Raw genomic sequence first — 6,300 nt, forward strand, 5'->3', positions numbered from 1 at the left:
CAGTGTTGGTAAAAAGACTGATGCTAGTCTAAATCTTTCTTTGTGATCATTATCCTTTTGGAGGCATTTGATAATGTCTCTTGAAAATTTCACCATGATGTATATAGGCATAGAGATTTTTTTTTCTTTTATCTTCTTTAGCAGTTAGTGGGTTCTTTCAGTTTGAAGAGTTCTTTTTTTGTTCGTCTCTGACACACTTTTTTTTTTTTTTAAGATTTTGTTTATTTGACAGAGAGAGAGACAGCGAGAGAGGGAACACAAGCAGGGGGAGTGTGAGAGGGAGAAGCAGGCTTCCCACTGAGCAGGGAGCCCGATGCGGGGCTCAATCCCAGGATCCTGGGATCATGACCTGAGCCAAAGACAGACACCTAACGACTGAGCCACCCAGGAGCTCCTCTGACACATTTTCCATTTTTTAATTTCCTCTCCACCATTTTCTCTTCTTTCTGGAATTCTTATTATACTTACAGGCCTCTTGGATTTATTCTCTGTAATTCTTTTTTTTCTCTCATTTTTCTAAAAAAAAAAAAAAAAAGACAACTTGGAATCTAGCAGGTAGAGGCCAGAGATGTAGTTAAATATCCTACATGGATTTGAAAGCCCTTCACAACAAAGAATAATGTAGCCCCAAATGACAATAGGGATAGGGCAGTCTCTGCCCTAAGCCAAACCACCAAAATCTCTTACTCAAAATACTACTATAAGAACCATCTAAATGGGTTACCTGCTTCTGCTTTTACGCTAATACAATCCCTTCCCCACAAAACACAGCCATGTGATTTTTTAAAGATTTTATTTATTTATTTATTTGAGAGAGAGAATGAGATAGCATGAGAGGGGAGAGGGTCAGAGGGAGAAGCAGACTCCCTGCTGAGCAGGGAGCCCGATGCGGGACTCGATCCCGGAACTCCATCCCGGAACTCCAGGATCATGACCTGAGCCGAAGGCAGTCACTTAACCAACTGAGCCACCCAGGCGCCTGCCATATGATTTTTTAAAAAGACAAATCAGATTTTAATCAAATTTTGACACTGCCCGCTTAAAACTCTCCAGTTGCTTCCCACTGTACTTAGTATGAAACCCCAAGTCCTTAAACATGAAGCTGGTTTTAAAGTTTTACACTGTCTGGTCCTTGCTTACTTGTTACCTCAATTCATACCACTCTCTCTTTGACTATGCTTGAGGTTTACCTACCTTCTTTCTGAACGTCAAAAATGCTGAACTTCTTCCTGTCTCAGGACCATTGAACTTGTGTTCCATCTGCCTGAAATTTTTTTCCTACAAGTTTTCACATGGTTGGCTGATTTGCATCTTTCTTTCTTTCTTTCTTTCTTTCTTTCTTTCTTTCTTTCTTTCTTTCTTTCTTTCTTTCTTTCTTTCTTTCTTTCTTTCTTTCTTTCTCTTTCTTTCTTTCTTTCTTTCTTTCTTTCTTTCTTTCTTTCTTTCTTTCTTTCTTTCTTTCTTTCTCTTTCTTTCTTTCTTTCTTTCTTTCTTTTTCTTTTTTTTTAGATTTTATTTGAGAGAGCGCGTGTGCACGAGCTGGAGGAGGGGTAGAGGGAGAGGAGAAGCAGGCTCCCCGCTGAGCAGGGAGACCAGATTGTAGTCTCAAGCCTTCTTGAATCACTACATGTCTCCCTCCAGATCTTCTAAATGAAGATTTCTATGTGCAGAACATAGGAATTTGTTTTTTAACAAGGTCCTTGGTGTTTCTTATGTGTTCAGGAACCAATGGAATAGTGTATAGAGAGAAACGATCAAAAGACTCAGGATTGAGCCCTAAGATGGACTGTCTTTAAATGTGGGAGGAAAAAAGTGAAGTCCCAGATTGAGGTAGGGAATGCTATGCGGCAGGTATCAGGGAGACAATCTCAGTTTTGAAGGGGAGCCAAAATCACAGCTCTCCTTGACCGGTCCATTGCTCTACTCGGGCTGCCATAACAAAATACTACGGATTACATCAACAGGAATTTCTTTTCCCATAGTTCTGTAGACGAGAAAGTCCAAGATCAAGGCTTCAGCAATGTTCGGTTTCCAGCGAGAACTCTTTTCCTGGCTTCAGATGGCCACATTCTTGCTACACCCTCACACCCTCACATGGCCTTTCCTTTGGGGTGCGTGGGGAGGAGAGAGAGATCTCTCATTCTTCTTGTAAGGCCACCAGTCCTATCAGATTAGGACTCTACCCTTATGACTTCATTGAACTTCAATTACCTCCTAAAGATACTTTCTCTAAATACAGTTACATTGAGGATTTTGGGACAAAAGATATGGAAACTATGTTTTAATCAATAGAGGGGCGCCTGGGTGGCTCAGTCGTTGAGCATGTGTGTTTGGCTCAGGTTATGATCCCAGAGTCCTGGGATCGAGCCCCGCATCAGGCTTCCTGCTCAGCCAGGAGTCTGCTTCTCCCTCTCCCACTCCTCCTGCTTGTGTTCCCTCTCTCGCTGTGTCTCTCTCTGTCAAATAAATAAATAAAAAATCTCTAAAAAAATAAATTCTGACTAGAAAGAGGGTCAGATATTAGTGACTCACAAATGGTTTTATATTTATAGTCCTATTAAATGGTAACCTTTTGTACATCTAATTTGAATATCTGTCCTCACAACAAAAACCAATTATGTATTTCTGTAACCTTGGTAAAAATCTCATGCGGATTCAATCAAACTAAGCACCCTGTTTCACCCTGAACTTTGTAGTCTAAAAGAACAAGAATTCAGTAGTGATGTGATGATACTCTTGGATCACATTACGTCAAACTGGTTTTCTTCATTGATCAAGGGAAACACCAATTGCTACAGACTGAAGTGTATTCCTCCAAAATTCATTTATTGAGACTCTAACCCTCAATGTAACTGTATTTAGGTCTCATTTTGCTTTTTAACTTCTCTAATAAACTCAGTATTTTGGTTTTATAGACAGGGAAGGCAAGTTGTATAGACATGGATAAGAAGCCCACACAAGGGGTCGCCAGGGTGGCTCAGTCAGCTAAGCACCTGCCTTGGGCTTGAGTCCTGATCCCGGGGCCTGGGATTGAACCCTGCGCCCAGATCCCTGCTGAGTGGGCAGTCTGCTTCTCCCTCTCCCCATGCTCTTGCTCTCTCTCTTTCATATAAATAAATAAATAAAATCTTAAAAAAAAAAAAGTCTGCACAAGTCCCAGAGATGCCTGGACCGCCTGAAACAGAGGGAGGAATTTTACTTGGTTTAATACCTTCTGAATATTTTCATGTATGTTTTAGAGATTACTGTGCTTCTCTTTCACTTGTTAATATTTGAGAGGATAATTGTGTTACATTTTATATCAATCAAAATCAACACAAAAGAAAAAAGAAAAGCAAAACCTAAGCCACCACTGATCCTAATATAGATCATCAACATCTTATTCTTCAGATGGCTATGTGTTTTCTTCTTCATCATGATTTAAAGAAGCCATATGGATTCAAGTAGTGAAGAAGGTATGTTTAGTATCTTGTTAAGGTTTTTCCATTTATAAATTAGATAATTTAGAAAAATTCCTTAAAACTCCTCCATAACTTCTGTTTATTAACAAATTTCATTGAGAATACCCACTATGTACCAGGCATAATGGTAACCATGGTATAGTCCCTTCGGCCAAGGAAATTTTATTATATTGAGCAATAAAGACAAAGAAGTAGTCCACTACAATGCAAATGAATGCTATGACTTGGTATGCATGTGTTAGAGGACAAGGAAAGGCTTTGGAGAAGAAAATGATATCTAAATGATATCTAAATTGAAATCTGGAGGATGATTAGGCATTTTCCAGATAACCAGGAAAGTGGAATTCAGGAAGATTTGTTACAAGCTAAAGGAATTGCATGTGCTAACTACTGTTGACGTTTGGGTTTCTGATTCTTTCTCAGGTAATATGCTAACACTTGTATTTCTTGACTTATCAGTGGACTAATCAGAGTTCCTAGTTGTAAGCAAAGGAAACAGACTCTGGCTTATGTAAATAGGAAAGGGATATATTGAACGGCTATTGCGTAACTCACAGAAATGCCAAGAAACCCCGTGAATGAATCTCTGAATATAGATAGGAACAAAGTAAAAGTTGGCAGCTAGAGCCATAGGCAAAGGCATGCCACAGAGCCCAGCCTGGTAAGGGCGCACCATCACCACTACTGAGGCTGACTGCCTCAGTCTGCATTGCCATGGTCACCAGTGCCCCACTTTGTCACCGCCGGCCACTGCTGCCACTAGACCACCTCCGCTGCAGAATGGACTCTTCACCATCTCTGCTTTTTTGTGTCATTAGCTCCTAGCAGTGGTTGACTGAGCCTCGATCACATGCCCATGTCCTACCTGCTTAGGAAACTGGGAAAGCAAGCATTGGCCTTTTCAGCATTGATGGCAGGACATGTGCAGAGGAATATTCACCAAACATAGAATCAGATACAGGGCAGGCAAAATAGTGAAAATAAAATAAATGTTGTTCACATTCAACTCTAGGCAATATCTATTGATTAGTTCACTTTATTTTTTTTTTTTGATTAGTTCACTTTAAATCGTTCCTTCGTCTCGCTTACTTTATCCTGTCAGTGTTTGTTACTTGTGTTATAATTACTTTTTCTTTTTGCTATTTTGGCATCACTAATATTATCCTTGCAATTCTACTTTTTGTTCTGTCAACTATAGTCAGTTATTTTACTCTTTTTTTCTATAGATACCCCTACACTTTCCTCCATCTTTTTTTTTAAAGATTTCATTTATTTGAGAGGGAGAGAGAGCATGAGCCCCGGGGGAGCTGCAGAGGGAGAGGGAGAAGCAGTCTCCCCGCTGAGCAGGGATCCTGAGGTGCGGCTGGAGCCCAGGACTCTGGGGTCATGACCTGAGCCAAAGCAGACGCTTAACTGACTGAGCCACCCAGGCGCCCCAGTTGGGCAGTTTTAACCTGGGGTCTTTCGTGGGACTGTAGTCATCTGAAGAGCACGAGCTCAAGGGCTGGATGACCAAGAGGGCTCCCCCCTGTGGATGGTAGTGGAAACTGACCAGCAGCTGGGAGCTCTTCCGGGGCTGTCAAGTCTACAGGTGCCCTGGCCAGGAGACTTGAATTTTCAAGCCTGGTGGCTGAGTTCTGACTGGGGCGTTTCAAGAGCAAGCATTCCAGGCAGAAGCTGTAAGGCTTGCTTTGACCTACCTTTGGAAGCTCCAGAATGTCACGTTTGCTTTGTTCTCTTGACCAAGGAAGTCACTCTAGTCAGCCTACTTTCAAGGGGAGAGGACTTAGACTCCATTTGTTGATGGGTTGTGACAAGAACACATTGTAAAAGGTGTTATGGCTGTGACCATCTTTGGAACATACAACCAAAAGATGTCGACCCCTGACCTTCTGCTTCCCATGTCCTCTTTCCTGCTTTGTTTTTTAACTCTCTAAGAGTACATAATCAATAGTACTGTATTTGTTGCCAATGATAAAAGTCGAGCTCTCAAGGAAAAATCAAAATTTTGGTAAATTTGTATACACTCTCATTTTCCTTCTTTTTCTTACATCATGAATTTAACAGCTTCCCCAAACTTAATGACTTTTCTGATGAGATTAGTAGTGATGTTAATGAATATGAATTTTTTATATTGTATAATTAAGTGAGTTAACTTTTGGAAGATCTGCATAATTTAATAGACCAATATTTTTCAGATAATCAATGCATGATGTTACAAGATCAAGAATAGGTAAAAGCCATTTAAAGTGCAAGGCTGACTAATGGATTTTAGTGTAACAAAGTATGAAAATCATTGATATGACTTCAGATTCCACATTGCAGCTAACTCTGTTTTGATCTCTGAATTGTCAGTAATTTATTTTTTTAAATTGTGGTAAAATGTACATAATGTGAAATTTACCATTTTAACCATTTTTTAAAGTGTGCAGTTGAGTGGCATTAGGTGTATTCATATTGTTGGGCAAGCATCACCCATTACATCTCCAGAACTTTTCATCATCCCCAACTGAATTTCTATATCTATTAAACAATAATTCCCATTTTCCTCTCCCAGCAGGATCTAAAAAAACTATTAAAATACTTTTCCCTTTTCTAAGTGCATATCTGTGTGAGGCTGGATTTTCTTTAGCTACTTCAGTTAAAACAACGTCACAACAGATTGAATGCAGAAGCAGATATAAGTGGTCATATGTATAGTTTCCCATTACTATATAGCAAATAACCACAACCATAGTAGCCTAACACAACTCCCATTTATATCAGTTTCTGTGGGTCAGGAGTCTGGATTCAGATGGGATCCTCGGGGTCTTTGCACAAGGTCTCACAGGCTAAAATT

This window comes from Eumetopias jubatus, unplaced genomic scaffold (assembly GCF_037043125.1).
Source record: "Eumetopias jubatus isolate StellerSeaLion01/CBP00866 unplaced genomic scaffold, mEumJub1_p1.0 scaffold_12, whole genome shotgun sequence".
Lineage (NCBI taxonomy): Eukaryota > Metazoa > Chordata > Mammalia > Carnivora > Otariidae > Eumetopias > Eumetopias jubatus.